We start from the raw sequence: 19,524 nt of genomic DNA on the forward strand, positions 1-19,524 counted from the left end.
TTGTACTAAACAATCGCTTATCTTTCACTAAACGATCGTTTAGTGCCCGAGCTTTACTAAATGATCGTATAGACGATCACTTAGCTTTTCCTACACGATCATTTAGACGATCACTTACCTTTTCCTACATGATCGTATACTTCACCTAAAAGATCAAACATTTTGTCTATACGATAGACGAGTCTTTCTCCCACTTGCTTGGTCGTTGTATACAATCTCTTTACATCCTCCCCTCTACCAAATCCGAACAAAGCCCACCCTTTGGATTCTCACTCCAAGAATACTGAGGGCTCTGAGTGGTTGTATCGTCCCCATTTCTTTCTGTTCGTGTGGAGATTGTTCGTGGTAGACGATTGGGTGTTGCTGAATGATAGCTTGCCGTTCCAGCGAAAGTGAGATTTACTATGAAGAAGAGTCTTCAACTGGTATGATCTCTTGGTATCTTATTTATTGATTATTTAAGCATGCTAGTTATTTAGCTTTACAATGCATATCTATATGTTTGAATGTATATGTGGAAATTCTGTCACAATGAATTGGAAAGATTCACTTCCATTCATAGATACTCTTGAATAAAAGTTCATTCAGTACCGTCGTGTGGGGTAACCTTGTTACATGGAGAAGTAAGAAACAAGGAGTTGTTGTCAGGAGTGCCGAAGCTGAATACAGGGCCATGAGTCTGTGGATATGTGAGGAAATTTGGCTGGAAAAGGTCCTAAGTGATCTTAATCAAGGTCATGACGATCCAATGAAATTCTACTATGATAACAAAGCTGCAATAAGTATCACGAACAACCCAGTACAACATGACAAAATAAAGCATGTGGATATTGATAGGCATTTCATTAAGGAGAGACTTGACAGTGGCAATACTTGTATTCTCTATATTCCTTCTAGTCAACAGATTGCAGATGTTCTTACAAAAGGGCTTCCCAGACAGATATTTGACTCATGTATTGGCAAGTTGGACCTTATTGATATCTACGCCTAACTTGAAGGGAGTGTTGAAAATAGGGTTTTAGCTCTAGGGGCATTTTTGTCTTTTCACTGTACTTTAGGGTTTCCCTTTTTTCTATTTAAATGTGAAGTCTCTATGTATCTGATGTATCAAATCTTAATAAGAAAAACTCTATATCGTGATTTTTTTCTCCCTGTATTAGGATTTTCCATGTATCCTTGTGTGTGCCCTATTTTCCTTCTCTTTCTATTTTTCATCACAATCATTTAAGATGGTCCTTGAAAGGCATCACAAATTTGCGTATCTAACAGGTTAGATATCGAGACCAAGGCTAGGTGATCCTCAAGAGCGTGTTTGGAAAGGACGCAGACTATGTGTAGGTCCTGTTTATCACAATCTTAGAGATAAGCTCTGTTTGTCAACCTGCATTGCATGCACTCTAGAGATAGGTATGATATTATGTGGTCGCTTTATTTGTGTGTGTGTCATTTTGTCATTGCATAAATAAGAATAGTGGCCTATGTGTAGGTCCTATAGACTTATCGCATATATCGCATGTGTTCTAGCATTAGAAGTCGTAGCATTCGCGTCGAGAGATGGTTTACTATTGTATGTGTGTTGCATGATCACATAGCATGAACGCATCCTAGGAAGTGTTAGATGAAACTCTTCTCAACCCGTTCACCGCATACTCATTGCATTTTCTATATTATCAACTCTTTTCAAAACTCCGTTGCATTTGTTTATTTTTATTACCGTAAACAACAAACCAAATAATTATTGAGTTATCGGTTACCGCAAAGTCTTTCTGAGAAATTATCATCGCATACCGTTTTCCCAAGTCCCTGAGTTTGACCCTGGACTTACCAGGAAATTCAGTGGGGTTTACACTTGGATTCCACTGAGAAAACTTGAGTGCTCAATGTAATTCCATCACTGCATTTTATCCATTATTCCACCTCATAAAATAACACATCAAGTTTTTGACACCGTTGCCGGGGACTTCGACTAATCAGTGTGCTAATGGTAATTTTTCTGATTTCTTTGCAGACTCTCAATCTCTGGCAAACTATGACCCGGAGATTGAGAGAACATTTTGACGCAGACTAAGAGATAACCGCGAACATCAAGACAGAACCCCAAGAATGGCAGAGCAACCGGAAGTAAGGGCCACAAACGTGAACAATATAATGGCCAACCCCATCCTTCTGGCGAATGATTGCAATAGACCCATTCGGGACTATGCGTCGCCCAATCTTTATGATTTCTCTCCCGGAATCATGAGGCCAGCGTTAGACGAATCAAGGTTTGAAATAAAGTCGGTAATATTGTAGATGATCCAGGCTGCTGGGTAGTTTGGAGAGAGGTGTGGCGAAGACCCGCACGCCCACATCCGGAGCTTCATAGAAATCTGCAACACTTTTGTGTTCCCGAATATCTCTACCGAAGAAGTTCGACTAACTCTGTTTCCATTTTCTCTATGTAATCAGGCAAGAAAATGGGCGTATTCCCTCGAGCCCAGAGAGATCACTTCGTGGGAATAGGTGGTGGAAATGTTTATGAAGAAGTATTTCCCACCAACCGAGAATCCAGGAGAAGGAAATTAATAACAAATTTTGAACAAGAAGATGACGAATCGCTCAGCGATGCTTGGGCGAGGTTCAAGCGTCTGGTAAGAGACTGTCCACATAATGGCTTACCAGACTGCTTGCAGATGGAGACTTTTTACCAAGGACTGAATCCCTCTTTACAGACTGCTGCCAATGCGGTAGCCGCTGCTGGTCTGCTAGACAAAACATATGAGGAGGCTAAGAACATCCTTGATCGCATCTTTAAAAATCACGAGGATTGGAGAGAGAGTGATCGGAGATTGAGCATAAAAGATAATGACGCAAACAATGGGGCCATCGCATCCCTGCAAAACCAAATGACTGCGATGATGAGTTTAATACAAGGTATCACAATTAATAACACGAGAGCGAAGAAAAGGAGGTCAGCGCAATTGCTCAAACGACCGCAAGTTGTGTCATTTGTGAAAACGCTCATTCGATGGAAGAATGGCCGGTCAGTATGCTTCATAAAAAATAATCCCTATTCCAAATACATACAACCCCGAGTGGAGAAACCATCCAAATTTTACGTGGAAGAATTAGCAACAAAACTTCCAACCAACGGCGTAGAGAAAAAGAACCACCCAGATTTTTTCCGCAAACAAACGGTCCAACGCATAGCCAAGCTAGCAGCTCACAAACACCGCAATCTTCATCCTTAGAGAGCTTGTTGAAGCAGTACATTGATAAGAACGAATCAGTGCTTCAGAATCAAGCAACATCCAATCGAAAACTCATAATTCAACTAGGACAAATTTTGTGCGAGCTGAAAAATAGACCACAAGGAGCGTTACGAGCTCAACTGAGTTTCCTCGCAATGTTGAGGGTATCGGGAAGTCCCTTGACTATTGGATGAATACTTGAACTTTATGTGGAGACATAAAGGTGGATCAAGTTCGAGTAAATAGTCAAAATGATCAATAGTACATGGATAAGGTTGGGTACCTTATTCTGGTAATACTATTGGATACGGCCTGCTCTGTAGTTGTTGTAAGGAGTTGTAAAGTGCTACAAACGAAGTGATCCTAATTTGTTCATGTTGGACATGAGGAGTGAGGGTGTCCTTGTGCAAAAGAATTTGTAAGATCGGTGTTGGGATAGTTTTAGGAACGGTTTGTCTTATTTATTATTTAAGACGGATGGGGTTGAACATGAAATCATGCGTTAGACATGGCTTATACATTTGCACCCATGCGTCTGAGGTTATGTGTCAGAATAATGATGCGTTAATCTTAGCATGCAATGACCACGCGTTCCTATCACAAGTTTTCTTACGCTTGCGCCAAGTATAACACAAACGTAAGTTTCTCGGGTAATCCAAGGTCGAACATGGGGACTTGTCACTCAATAATATTTGTGAAGTGATGCGTTTGAGGCGATAAATAAGAATAAAAATAAAGCGAAGAAGGTTTTAAATGACTTACACACTACTCTTACTCCTAACTAAACAAATTGAGCAATAGAAGACTTGCAATGAGAATAAGTAGAAACACAACAACCATTAATGCATAGTAATATTTACTATCTTAAATCGCCCGAGTAATCCCAGCTCGTTGCACTAACGCATCACACCTCTCGGTGGTCAGCCGCATGACTATATCTCTATAGTGCATGGTTGCATTGAGCATAAGAGTGTGCCTATCTCGAGGAACAATGCGAACCTTGCTTAGTACGTTCCATCTCTTACCTTATCAGGCAGTTAGACGCGGCTATTTAACTTATAAACAAGCAATGCAACATCCCATAGACAAGCGTTCGTTCAAAACAATTCAAGCTTATGCATTTACTTATTCGAATGCGGCGTTGAACCTAGTTACGCTTTTCGTTTTGGCTTACCCCCACGTGTGTCATGCGGGCATCCAACTTCGGTTGCATTCCATATTCAACTCAACTCATGTCTTGCTTAATTTGGCTTTGCCAGACAGAGGGTTGCGCTGATGTGTCGATCCTGGCGATTTACCTTCGTTTTGGCTTGCCCCCACGGGTATCATGCGGACATCCAACTACGGGTAAATGCCTTTCACAACTCAACTCTTATCAACATGGATTTCCCCATTGCGATGACAGAGGAGTTGTTATTTTCAAAAGTTTTTTTTTATGGAAATGACCACAATGTGATGAACGTAATTCTTCGAGACCACTGCCACCCCCAAACTTAGAGGGTGGCAGCGTTCTCACTGCAAGCTGAAAACAAACTTAATAGGAATGTGATACCAAGTGTTTGAGTAAGGGTTTGCACACAATAAAACTATAGACTTTCATAATTTGAAGAAGTTATTAAAAGTAAATAGCGCCTTGTAATGATTAACTAGAGGACGCGGTGAATTATTTGTACCATCATAGACGCATCGCAAAGAACTGCAGTCAGACAAGGAGAATTCCAAAAGGATAATGCATAAAAGATAACAAGAAAAGAACCTTAAGTAGAAGAACGCATGCGACAATGTGTTGGAGTTCATGCGATTGAAGTTATGCGTTAAAGGTTGTGGAGGATTCTTCCGTTGTAACTGCAGACCGAGGAGAGTTATTATCGCACCTACAAGGAGCAAACGCACCACAACCAAGGAAGCAGCTGCATATCCAAAATAACAATAAATAAAAGTGATAACCTAAACTAAGAAAGCAATGTAAAAGATAGAGCAGAAGAAGTCCCTGGAGGAATTGGAGTGTTGTCACCATAAGGAGTCTCCCATGCAAGAGATGGCTCTCAACTGCTTGGGTCAAGAGGTTCGCCCTGACCATTGGAGCTTCCAGCAGTTATTGGATGCATGATGGTTGACATGCGTCTTAGGCTGCTTCCAGCTCATGCGACAGATAGCCTTTCTATCTCAGGGTCAATATTTAACTTTCGACGCAGCGCTTATACTTCAAATATTGTTTGCAGCTTGGTCGCACAATCTACAATTCGCCTAAGATTGAAAGGGTGCCTACAAAAACACAAAACTTCACAAAACATTAGCTGCCAAGTCCCCGGCAACGGCGCCAAAAACTTGTTGGGATAATTTTAGGAACGGTTTGTCTTATTTATTATTAAGGACGGATGGGGTTGAACATGAAATCATGCGTTAGACATGGCTTATGCGTTTTCACCCATGCGTCTGAGGTTATGCATCAGAATGATGATGCGTTAATCTTAGCATGAAATGTCCACGCATTCCTATCACAAGTTTTCTTACGCTTGCGCCAAGTATAACATAAATGCAAGTGTCTCGGGTAATCCAAGGTCAAACACGAGGACTTTTCATTCAATAATATTTGTGAAGTAATGCGTATGAGGTGATAAATAAGAATAAAAATAAAGCGAAGAAGGTTTTAAATGACTTACACACTACTCTTACTCCTAACTAAACAAATTGAGCAATAGAAGACTGCAATGAGAATAAGTAGAAACACACAACAACCATTAATGCATAGTAATATTTACTATCTTAAATCGCCCGAGTAATCCCAGCTCGTTTGCACTAAACACATCACACCTCTCGGTGGTCAGCCGCATGACTATATCTCTATAGTGCATGGTTGCATTGAGCATAAGATTGTGCCTATCTTGAGGAACAATGCGACCTTGCTTAATACGTTCCATCTCTTACCTTATCAGGCAGTTAGACACAGCTATTTAACTTATAGACAAGCAAATGCAACATCCCATAGACAAGCGTGCTACAAGCCTTTCACCGAGCAAAAGGATTATCTCACTATACTCGCACAACACATCTCTCGGTGGTTGTTTCATGCATTCTATCTCTAGGCTACACGAATTAAGCATGCAATTTACTTTAATAAATAAACACTAAAGATAAACCATGATAGAGATGAAGATGATGAAGAAGACGGTAATAAAGGATTAAGATTTGCATTGATCACAAAATATCTTAATATCTTCAAAGCTAAAATGTAATACAATACAGAGATTAGAAGGGAGATGAAGGACTCTGCGTCAAGGCTGCTGGTGGTGCCATGGTTGAATGGTGGAGATGTCTCTCTCGAGCTCTATCTCTGGCGAATGCTCCAATCGTCACTCGGTCTGGGTTGTATTGATGAAGAATTCTCACTGGAAATCTCTTTCAAGCTCTCATCTGTGATCACAAACCTCTGCCTTGAGGCAGAAGCTCGGATGTCTCAAAATGAAGGTTTCAAGGGTTATTTATAGAATTTGGACGCCGACAGTTGTAATGATGGAGGTATGGCTCACTGCTGCTTTTGTCGTGGTATGGTCATTGTCACATTGCCTTATCTTGTTGATACTCTCAAGGTATGTGTTCGAGCTGAATTTAGCTGAAGTTATCAACGCGTTCTACCCATCTTGCGATCTTCTATTATGGCTGTCACTCCGTGGCCGCAATCTCTATTTGTTCACCGTGTTCTCCATGCGTTGGATGCATGCATTTACTACAACTTCCATGTGTCGGATGCATACGATTACCATCTTCATTCGTCTTTGCAGTCGCCTGACTTCATCGCATGCGTTTGTCTGTGATTACTAGTTTCAAACGCATGCGTTTGATTCCTACGATAGCTATAAAAATAGACACTTTGGCACGGAATAACGCATAATATTGGGTCAGTGAGGATTTAGGTGCTGATCGACGCAAAACTAATTTTTTCACAAATTCTAAATATTATCACTGCATTTTCTACCTGTTAGCCCTCATAATTCTAAATAAAAGGCTTATAATAACTGGCATTTCTGCCGGTTATCAATCGAACCACGAAATGAGTCACTCTTATCTTATAACGCTGTTTATTGTTTAAGGCTGACTATTTCAAAGCGATGACCTAGGTAATTTGACCTTAATCCTGAGCTAACTATGAACTCCTATTTATTCGGGATTGCTCTTAGATTTGCATAGGTGGGAGTTGGCTCAACAGCGCCGGCTCAATATGACTTCCATTTCCGGGGTAAGACCGGTTAGATAGCTGAGGACATAGGGTGCAAGAAGGAATTCACTCCTACCTGCTTTAGGGATAGTAGAGAGTGTTTTCCTTAAGTGCTGATTCTGGGGCTTGAACAAGGGATCTCGCCCTCTCATTTGGTATGAGAAGGACTCGATTTTGTGATTGGATCACCAAACAATTGTTGATTAAGGGATCAGTGGGGACTTAAGGAACAAGAGGTAATTTTGAGGGTAAAACAGAGATTTGACCCAGCTGTTATTACGAACAACCTGTGAAGGGTAAGTTACTAATCATGGTTATATCAAGTGTACATAATATATCTATAGTGAGGGGAGTTCAACTATGGGCTTTATTGGAGTGACCCATTAGTTAACGAATGGGGGTTAGATCAGTCTAATGAGTTTAGCCGACTAATCTCGGATCGTTGGAACCTATGATCTGTAGGTCCATGAGATCCCTCTACTAGCTCGAAAATGGATTAGCTCTAGAGTAGCGTGATAAGTTAATTTGAAACGTTCAAATTAGAATCAAATGGATATTAAATTAATTATGATTTAAATATATGAAGATGAATTTGTAAAAATTAATTTAATATTGGATATTAAATTAATTAGAATTATTGAAATCTCTTGAATAATTATTTATTAATTTTATTAGAAAACTAATTTATGAAATTAATTTGTAAAATTAATAAATTTTGATTTTAGAAATAAAATATGATTTCAAAATCAAAATAGATTTTGGAAATTGAAAAATTACATAAAATTGAAAATGGGTTTTTCATGTTCATCTTCAACTAGCTTATAAGAAATCCACCTCTTTCTTTAGTTTACTCCAAGTGAGCTGCATCCCATGTAGAAAATCTCTTTGCATGATAGTTTGCAATATATTGAAGAGATTGGAGTGAAGAAAGAGATGGTGAACTGATTGAATTTTTGCTGAAAAATTTGGATGAAGAAGGTGTTCTTCAATGGGTTGGTTCAGTGAGCTTTCTTCATATTCCCTTTGATTCCAGCTTATTTTGAGTCCCACAACTCAATCTAGAGCACCAAGAGGATAGTAGGGAAGATCTTGTGGTGATTTAACAAGGATTTGGAGAATTTGCTGGAAATAGAGATTTCGAAGGTTCGGCCAAGTTATGTTCCTAAAACCCATTATACTCTGTTTTAGCATATTTCTTTTCAACCAAAATTAATGAATTAGAATACTTATAGATCCTGATTTGTTCCGCTGCGTGATGATATCGATCCAACACAAAACACTATTATTCAAGTTATTGAGTTTTGCATTGGTTTCTATAGGGGTATCAACTGGTTTACAACTCGTCATACATGTATCCTTAAGTAAATCCAGAGTATATTTTCGTTGAGAAACTGAAATCCCTTCTTTCAATCGATCCATTTCCATTATGAGAAAGTACCTCAATTTTTCGAGGTCCTTAATTTCAAATTCCTCAGCCATTTTCCTCTTCAGCCTGGCAATTTCTGAAGCATCATCACCTTATATGAAAATATCTTCCACATACACAAACAGAATTGCAATTTTCCATGATACTGATTTCTTCGTAAAGAGGGTGTGATCTGAATGTCCCTGACTGTACCCTTGTGATTTTACGAAGGTAGTGAATCTGCCAAACCAGGCTCTTGGAGACTGTTTCAAACCATACGAGGACTTCCTCAATTTACACATCTGGTGATTAAACTGTTTCTCGAACCTTAGAGGAGGACTCATGTAGACTTCTTCTTCTAATTCTCCATTGAGGAAGCCATTCTTCACATTAAACTAGTGGAAAGGCCAGTCTTTTTTAACAACAACTGAGATTAGAACACAAACAGTATTTAACTTTTCTACCAGGGAGAAAGTCTTGGAGTAATCTATTCCGAAGGTCTGAGTAAAGCCTTTGGCAGCCAATCTTGACTTATACCTATCAATCGTTCCATCAAGCTTGTATTTATCGGTGAACACCCATTTTCACCCAACCACCTTGTGTACCCTTGGAAAAGTAACTCGGTCCTAAGTGTTATTTTTCTCAAGCACCCCCATTTCCTCCATAATCATAGTTCTCGATTCAGGAATCTCCATCGCTACATGTATACTGCTTGGTATCGTAAATGTGTCCAGGCTCATAGTAAGGGGCTTGAACTCGGAAGATAGGTTACTGTAAGATAAGTAACTCTGGATACTTCAGGCAGGATCTCGTACTTTTTCTCAAGGAAATGGGAAGATCAAGAGAGGCATCATGGTTTTTCTTCTCCTCTGATTCTCCACTGCATTCAGTCTTTTGCTCATGAATCTTATCTTCTAAGAGATCTCTTTGACCTTCAACAATGTTATCTGCTAGAATAGGTTTTCCACAACTATCGTCCTCTCCGCATACAACGTCCTTGGTACAATTGTTGGTACTATCACCATTTTCTCTGTCTTTACTTACATCATCTTCAACACAAGCATTATTTTCAACACAAATGCTACTATCATTAGGGGTAGGAATACTAGTACCTGGAACTGACGACGGTTCTGACTCATGGACTAGAGCCTTTCCTTTCTAAGATTCTTCCTATAATACGTGATCCATGGGACTTGTTCAATAGGAAAAATGGGTTCGTTGACACTTATAACAGGTTTAGGAAGGACACTCCTACTCACGGACGAACTTGGACCCCAATTAGTCTCTTCACTAGTACTCTCCCCCTGAAGATGACTAATGGGAAAGTAGGATTGATCTTTGATGAAGGTCACATCCATTGAGACAAAATATTTTTGTGAGGAAGGATGGTAACATTTGTACCCACGCTGACGGAGAGGATACCTCACAAAGACATATTTTGTTTAGCATGGGTATGGACAAACACAACACATCCAAACACCTGAAGCGGAACAATAGAGATAAGGCGATTATTGAGATAGGACTCCTTGAAACATTCTACGAGGTTTGAAATTTTAAGACCCAGGAAGGCATCCAGTTTATCAAATGAGCTAATGTTAAGAAACCATCTCCCCATAAATAGGACGGGAGTGAGGTTGACAACATAAGGGAGTGAACAACCTCGATAAGGTGACAATTTTTTCGTTCAGCTACCCCATTTTATTGGGGAGTATATGCACACGAACTTTAATGGACAATTACCTTAGAAACTAAAAATTCCCGGAAAGAATTAGTAAAAAACTCCCGACCATTATCACTTTGAAGGATAGCGATTTTTGTATTAAACTGGGTTTCTATAATATTGTAGAACTGTTGGAAAACCGACGAGACTTCAGACTTATCGGTGTGAAGGAAAACCCAAGTTAGTCTAGTATGGTCATCAATGAAGGTTACAAACCAGCGTTTGCCAGTGGTGGTAGTAATAGGTGATGGACCCCAAACATCGTTATGGAAGAGAGTGAATGACTTAGAAGGCTTATAAGATTGAAAGCTCAGTGAGACATGAAGGTTGTTTAGCCCGAATACACACATCACAAGTCAAGTTCGAGAAATTAACATTGTGAAATAGATAGGGAAATAAATATTTCATATATTGAAAACTAGGGTGTTTAAAAAAAAAATGCCATACATGTAATCAGTTTCAAAAGTAGAAAAACATGATGAAAGTAAACTAGTCCTATCACATAACCTAGAAGAAGCATCTTCAGCAAGGAAATAGAGCCCTCTATCATGCCGTGTAGTGTCAATTGTCGTCCCCGAGTTCAGATCCTAAAAAACAACTGCATCAGGTGAGAAAGTAACTCGACATTTCAAATCTCTTGTAATCTTTCTAACAAATAATAGATTATAAGAAATTTTAGGGACATGCATCACATCTAGTAGAGTTAAACCCTCAAAGGGGGAAGACGACCTTTCCCAGCCACAGGAGCAAAAGATTATCGAAAAGGGTTGGTTTGCCCTAGAGGCTTATTTGTAATTTTCTTATGGGCCTAGGGCTTCTTGTCCGTCTATTTATTTGGGCAAGTCTTCCTATATTTTTGTATCACTTGAATAATAAAAAAACTAGCATAGATCGTGGTTTTTTCTCCCTGGTCTAGGGTTTTCCACGTAAATTATTTGTGTGTTTCCATTCTTCTTCCTCTTCTATTTTCATCATGGTATCAGAGCAAGGCGACAAAACCCTAGTCGCCATTGATGAGTCCCCTTTGACGACCAACTCCGAAATGGCTGATACGATTAAGGAAGCTGTCCAATAGAGGATGCCTTATCACGTCTTCATCAACAAATGAGTGTCACCGAACGGACAAACCAATCTGTCGATGGACAGATTGGGTCGCACCCAACCATAGAGGATCACAGATAGATAGGGTCGCAGTCGGCCATGGAGGAACGCACCTATTCAAGACACGTCGACGGCGCTCCGATTGCACGCAAAAAAGACCCTATCGACAGCGGCGCCCAACCCTACTTCAGCAGCACTAGATTTGTCGATCTCTCTGGTGCAAACAATTGGCGTCCAAATTTGATCGAAGCCCAGCCAGCCGCGCAGATCCGATCCTTCGATGGCGTCCCGACTCGACCGCAGTAGACCTACTTCATGGTGAACCCTCGGGTGCAGACAGGAAGCCACGATAGTTTCCTCGACTCGACCAGTTGTGGCTTCATTGGCTTCGTTTTTGAATAGAAGTCGTCAATGGATCAATAAGTCCAATTCGTCTACAGTGGCGCGGGACACGTCACTTTTCCGACGAACTCTTCGGCAGCCGTGAATGGGGTATGTCCTGATGAGATTAAAAAAAGATTTGTTTTTCTTCAGCAACAACTCACGCATCTTGAGTCGTCTTGGCACGAACTCACAAAGTGCTCAACCGGAGCCGTCCAATCTTCAGTTCTACTCCGAGAACCCGGTAAACTCTTTCCATTCTTTACCTATTGCAAATTTGTTGTCTGGATCAATGGGAAATTCTGCAGGAATTATTATTGGAGAAAAGTTGAATGGCCAAAATTATTTCTCCTGGTCGCAATCCATCAAAATGGCTCTAGAAGGAAGACAAAAATTTGGCTATCTAATTGGGGAGATACCCAAACCTGAACCTGGTAACCCCTAAGAACGCATCTGGAGAGTAGAAGATTCATTGCTACGATCAATTCTGGTGAATAGCATGGAACCTCAAATTGGTAGATCATTGCTCTATATGGTGACATTTGGGATGCAATACAACAGTTGTATTCAAAGAAGCAGAATGCATCCCGCCTATACACCTTACGCAAGCAAGTCTATGAATGTAAGCAAGGGACTATGGATGTAACATCGTACTTCAACAAATTAACCCTGTTATGGCAAGAAATGGACTTATGTTGTGAAATTATCTGGAAGTGTACACATGATGGGACTCAGTATTCCAAAATTGAGTAAGCTGATCGAGTGTATGATTTTCTGGCTAGGCTAAATCTGAAGTTTGACGGTGTTCGTGACAAGATATTGGGCCAACGTCCTACACCGTCGCATATGGAGGTGTGTTCTGAAATACGCCTGGAAGAAGATAGGTCTAATGCAATGAATATTTTAGTAGTTACATCTATTGACACTACTGCTTTTGCCACAAAGTTCTCTGGATCTGATAGTGACAAGAAACCTCTACCTATTTGTGAGCATTGCAAAAAACCATGACACACAAAAGACCAGTGCTAAAAATTGCATGGAAAACCTCCAAATTAAAAACGACGTCAATCACAGGACAAGTTTGGTCCTGAACGGGCTCTGGTAAGTGACTTGATGAATGACAAGGCCTCGGATCAACCTCAAGCTGACGGTCGTAGTAACTTAAGTGCTGTCGAGGTCAATGCGATTACACACTCAGGTACGGCTCAGACCTTTGGTTTTATTAGCATTAATGGAAAAAAGTGTTAGATTGTGGATTCTGGAGCAACAGATCACATGGCCGGTTCTTCTGATCATTTTATATCATATCACCCAAGCGCCGGAAATGAAAAGATTAGAATTGCAGATAGGTTCTTTTCCCTTATCGCAGGAAAATGACATCTTTCTCCTTTTGAGGGTCTAATATTGCGTGATGTACAGCATGTTCCTAGAATTTTATATAACTTATTATCTGTCAATAAAATTACAAGGGACTTGAACTGTTAGACTTTTTTCTCACCCGACAGTTTTATTTTAGGATCTGAGCTCGGGGACGATGATTGGCACTATCCGACACGATAGGGGGTTTTATTTCCTGATTAATAAGACTTCTTCTCGGGATGGTTATAGGACTAGTTTTATTTCTTTGAATTTCTCTACTGCTGAAAATGATTTTATGTTATGGCATTGCAGTCTGGGACATCCTAATTTTAAATATATGAAGTATCTTTTCTGAATTTATTTCATAATATTAATATATTATCCTTACATTGCGATGTGTGTATCCGGGCTAAACAAAGTCATGTCTTCTTTCATTCTCAGCCTTACAAACCATCCAAACCTTTCAGTCTTATTCATAGTGATGTTTGGGGTCCCTCACCAACCACTACCTCTACAGGTAAGCATTAGTTTGTCACCTTTATTGACGATCACATCAGACTAATCTGGGTTTTTCTTTTGACTGATAAGTCTAAGGTGTCCTCTATTTTGCAACAATTCTGTGCTATCGTAGAAACCTGGTTCAACACACAAATTGCCATTTTACAGAGTGACAATGGGTGTGAGTTTGTTAATAACTCATTTCGGGACTTTCTAGCCTCTAAAGGGATTGTCCATCAAAGCTCATGTGTCTATACTCACCAGTAGAACGGAATAGCCGAGAGAAAGAATAGCATCTGGTAGAGGTCGCTTGTTCCCTAATGATATCTACCTTTCTTCCTTCCTATCTGTGGGGTGATGCTATCCTCACAGCAGCCCACCTTATCAACTGCATGCCTTCCCGTATCTTAGCCTTTCACAATCCCCTTGACTGTCTCAAAGAGTCGTATCCTAACACCCAATTAATCCCTGGATGTCACCTTTCTCGAGCTTAGATCCTGTCGTGTCGGGCAGTGCCAACGTCGTCCTCGAGCTTAGATCCTGAAACAAAACAATGTCGGGTGACAAAATAGTCTGACAGTTCAGGTCTCTTATAATTTTACTGATAGATAATAAGTTGTATGAAATTCTAAGAACATGCAACACATCACACAATATTAGACCCTTAAAAGGGGAAAGATATCCTTTTCCTACGACAGGGGCAAAGGACTCATCTGCAATTATAATCTTCTCATGTCTAGCACTCATATGATATGATATAAAATTATCAGAAGAACTGGTCAGGTGATCTGTTGCTCCAAAATCCACAATCTAGGGCTTTTTACCACTAATGCTAATAAAACCAAAAGACTGAGTCATACCTGAGTGTGCAATAGTACTGACCCCGGTAGCACTTGAGCTACTTTGACCATCTGCTTGAGGTTGAGTCCTATCATGTGCACACTTCCAAATAATTTTACGGCATAAGTCCATTTCTTTCCATAAGAAGGATAATTTATTGAAGTACGACATTACATCCATTGTCCCTTGCTTGCATTTGTGGACTTGCTTGCGTAAGGTATATAGACTAGATGCATTCTACTTTTTTGAATACAACTGCTGAAAAGCATCCCAAATGTCTTTGCCAGTTGCCGTATAGAGCAACGGTCTTCCTGTTTGAGGTTCCATGCTACTCACTAGAGCTGACCATAGTAATGAATCTTCTGCTTTCTAGATGCGTTCTTGGGGGTGACCAGGTTTAGGTTTTGGTATTTCCCCGGTAAGATAACCAAATTTTGTCTTTCTTTCAGAGCCATTCTGATGGATTATGACTAGGAGAAATAATTTTGGCCATTCAGCTTTTCGCCAATAATAATTCCTGCAGAATGTCCCATTGATCCAGACAATAAATTTGCAATAGGTAAAGAATGGAAAGAGTTTATCGGGTTCTCGGAGTATAACTGAAGATTGGACAGCTTAGGTTGAGCACTTGGTGAGTTTGTACCAAGAATCGTACAAAGATTCGCGAGTTGCTACTGAAGAAAAGTAAATTTTTTTAGAATCTCTCCAGGAAAAACCCTACTCGCAGCAGCCCGAGAACTCGCCAGAAAAAGAACGGAACCCGTGCAGTCGGATTGGGCTGGCTGATCCACTGACGGCTGCTGGTTAGAACCGAAGCCACGACTGGTTGAACCGAGCACCCGAGAGTTTGCCGCGAAATGGGTATGCTTGCAGCTGGCTGGGCTTCGAACGAACACCGATAATCATCTGTACCCGAGGGATCAATCCGCTGCACGGCTGGTTGGGTTTCGATCGGACGCCACTGTTCATCTGCACCTGAGATTTCGATGGATCTGAAGTGGGTCTAGGCGCTGCCGTCGATAGGGTTCTTTCCGCGCATAGTTAGAGCACCGTCGATGGTTCTGGGCTGGGTGTGATCCTCTATGGCTAGGCGCGACCCGATCTGTTCGTCGACGGATTGGGTTGTCAGTCGACCCACATTTGTTGAAGAAGATGCGGTAAGGTAACCTCTAGGTATTGTTGGATAGCTTCCTTAATTGTGGTAGCCATCTCGGAATTGGTCGTCAACGGGGACTCATCATTGGCAGCTAGAGTTTCGTCGCCTTGCTCTGATAACATGATAAAAATAAAAGAGGAAAGAGAATCGAAACACACAAATGGTGTACGTGGAAAACCCTAGGCTAGAGGGAAAACCATGATCTAGACTTGTTTTTTATTATTCAAGTGATACAGAAATACAAGAAAACTTGCTCAAATAAATAGACAGATAGAAAGCCCTAGGCCCACAAAGAAATTACAAATAAGCCCCTAGGAAAAAACAACCATTTTTCAACATGTTCTTTGTTATTTTCCTCACTTACATCTTCTACAATATCCAACAATGAAATCATATAGAAGCTAAGTCCCTGTTTTCTTTTGCTTTCCTTATTACTTGAACACCCTCATCTGTACTCCACCTCCATCCATTTTGCACATGCTTTTCCTCATTCATTTGGGCCAAATGGAACTCGTGACAAACTTTTTAGGCGAGGAAGCATTTTTTGATGGGATAACCTATAGTAAATTAGCACACATCTAATTCAAAAGTTTGATTTATAGTTAAGCTAAAAGGAAAAGTAGATTTTATGGCTTTCTTTTTATTATTTTGTATTTTTTAGATTTGAAGCAGCCATGATAAAGAGATTGATTCAACTTGAAAGAGGGTTTGGGGAAACAATTGTGAATCGGTAAGTATTCCTTAATATTCTTGTGGGATTTTAACAATTAGAACTATTTTTCAATTGGGTTTTGTCTATTTTGTCTATGAATATGATTTTGGTTCTTGTTTATGGATGATTTTATTCTTAGTTTTGTTTGTTGATTAAGATGATTTTGGTTTAGGCAATTTGGGTTTGTAGTGATGATTGATAGAAAGAAGAAACGTTCCTAAAGAAAATATGTAGCTTGACATTTAAATACTAAAATTTCATTAGCTATTTCATCAACAAGATTCTATAGAACTAAAAGAGACTGGTGAAGAAGATAGGGAGGTTGAAGAGACAAACATTTGAAGCACGTAATGGTTTTGGAAGGGAATGAGTGTGTGGAAATGTGTCAATTAGGTTGTTATAGGTCAAGAAAAATGAATGACTAGGTTATAATTATAGAATGTCATTAAGAAATGAAGTGGGTAGAGTAGAAGCCTATTAATATGCTTGAGTTGATTGGTTGATTGATGATGAATTCAAGACATGTGTGTGTTGTGCCAGGAATATTGGTTTTGCAAATGAAAGGGAATATCCTAGACACAATCAATGTATCAATTTATTATCCTTCTACTATCAGCTTCCATTTTATCTTTTATGTATAAATTTCCAAAACTTCATTAGTTCTAGTGGTGTGTTGTTTTATGATTAAATTTGAATAGTATAAAGGTTGAGAACCTTAATGTTTTGAAATGCTATGTCTTCTTCAAATAGTATGTGTCTTCTTCACTGGAACTTTCTTATTTTTCTTGTTTATCATTGTATTTGCACTATTTTATATCTTTACCAAATTTCCTATCACTAGAAGGTTGACTCTATTATGATTTTGTCAGGAACTTGGAATCTTGTTATGTTTTTTGGGTGAAAAAACTTATAAGAATGGATTTTGTTTGGAACTTTTACCTATTGAGTATATGAAATTTGGTAGAAATTGAAGCAAGTAGATGAGCCATGTATCAATGCATGTTTTAGAAGATTAAAGCTTCACTACTAAAATGCTTTGTACTTTGTAGGTACTGATACATTTCAAATAATGAACACAATGGATCTTGCTACATTTGTTGAACCATGGAAATTGAGCCAATGTAAGTTATTGAGTTCCTGAGACTTACTTAGAGGAGAACTTTTGCTATTCTATTTTGCAATTCATTTTAGGACTAACTAACTGAAAACCACACATCTCAGGTTGTTTGGTTTTTGATTTTTTTTTTTTTTTTTGGGGGGGGGGGGGGTGGTTGGGTTGTTTTCATAATATATTCATTGCCATTTGACATCCAACTCTCTCTATTTTCACTTTCAGATAGGAAATAACTTAAGTAGTTGTTCTATCTATTAAGATCTTAAGATCCTTGTTCATGTATGATCAAAGTACTTGAATGGTTCAAATTTTCTAATAATATAATGTATTGGTCTCATTTTTGTTTAGCATATTATTAGTTTTTGTTTTCTAGACTAGTCTCTTGATCTTCCTACCAAGGCTCTCTTAGTGGCTCATATTGCTTGAGTTGTTAAAGATGTGTTCATTGACTTGTACATCAAACATAGATTGAACAAGTGTGGGGTTATTAGCCATCATTTGATGGCAGAATTGCTAGACTGCTCCCTTCCTAAGATAGGTTAGTGTTTAATATTTGTTAATTTTGTGAAATGTAATATTGAAGTTTCACATTCAAAATTTACCTCTAATGGAAGGTTAAAAAATTGGTTGGAGATGTTGATGATTGCAAAATTATTGAGATTTATTTGAAAATTGTTGGTTCAAATTATAATCGTCAATTTTGTTAAATTGACATTGGTAGAAGTCAAAGCGATTATCTTAGGAAAGTTAAGATAATCGCTTAGAAATTAGATTATCAACAATTTTGTTAAAGATAATCAATTTTGAAAATTGTTGGTTCAAATTATAATCGTCAGTCCAATTTGTGTGCTTTGTGTGTTTTTTTAAAGATTATGTGATTGGGCATTGTGCGTTTTTGTGGGTATTTGGATATGGGCCGGTTGATAATTTCATTTGGGCTTTAAAGAATGACTGTCACATATTACAAGTTTGCCACGATTATACATTTTGATTTTTTTTTTTTTTTTGTTTGGCATGAATTACAAATGCTTTAGACTATATAAGAGATTTTTGTATGCCTTTATTTCACTTCTTGCTCAAGCTTTATAAGACTGTTGCTTGGATGCTCTGAGATTGATGTGCTACGAAAAAAAATATGAAGTTTGTGTGCTTATGTGAGATTTATATGTTAGGATTGTTGCTTGATATGTTAACTTACAATTCATTGGTTAGAATTATAGCTCCCATGTTTTGTTGTGTAAGACTTGGAATGATTTATGTATAGAGCTCTTCTACACGGGATCTTGATGCCCTATCTTATAATTTTAAAGTTCCATGGTTTCTATGATGCTGATAAAGATGCTATCATTCTTTTAATGTTTTGTATTAACTAACATGAGTTCCTTTTGCAGCACTCAACAGTAAGAGATTGAGTAGATCATTGGGATTGTGGAGAATAAATGTTGTATTGCATTGAAAAAATGAAGATTGAAAGATACATATATATCCTGGAAATTAGAAAGATAGTTACTTTTCTTTTTCTTTTTTTTTTTTAAGAAACAAATTATTGACTCTAATGTAATCTGAAGAACATAGAGAACCTTCCAAAAAAAAAAAATGATTATTTATGTACATGAAATGTTGTAGTGATAAATGCATCACATTAGGAGAAGTATATAAGTTTAGTCTCTTGAGAATTCATTTTGATGTAAATGTATACTTGATTATATTAAATATATATACTTAAGTGCTATGTAAACTATATACAATTTGATCAAAATTGACTATCAAGACGAGATTCAAAATACAATAT

General features: G+C 38.7%; 1 long non-coding RNA gene and 1 other non-coding gene across 3 annotated transcripts; one reads left to right on the top strand and one right to left on the bottom strand.

Moving 5' to 3' along the window:
* Positions 1-258: 258 nt before the first annotated feature.
* LOC120089417 lies at positions 259-19,303 on the top strand. Of its 2 annotated transcripts, XR_005485185.1 has the most exons (4): positions 259-425; positions 16,568-16,636; positions 17,668-17,739; positions 19,124-19,303. It is a non-coding gene; the product is annotated as an uncharacterized LOC120089417 (long non-coding RNA). The 2 variants fall into 2 exon arrangements; XR_005485173.1 differs by lacking the exon at positions 259-425 and having other exon boundaries at positions 16,044-16,636.
* LOC120070369 lies at positions 2,550-2,656 on the bottom strand. Its single transcript, XR_005479865.1, has one exon. It is a non-coding gene; the product is annotated as a small nucleolar RNA R71 (small nucleolar RNA).
* Positions 19,304-19,524: the final 221 nt, after the last annotated feature.

This window comes from Benincasa hispida, chromosome 1 (genome assembly GCF_009727055.1).
Source record: "Benincasa hispida cultivar B227 chromosome 1, ASM972705v1, whole genome shotgun sequence".
Lineage (NCBI taxonomy): Eukaryota > Viridiplantae > Streptophyta > Magnoliopsida > Cucurbitales > Cucurbitaceae > Benincasa > Benincasa hispida.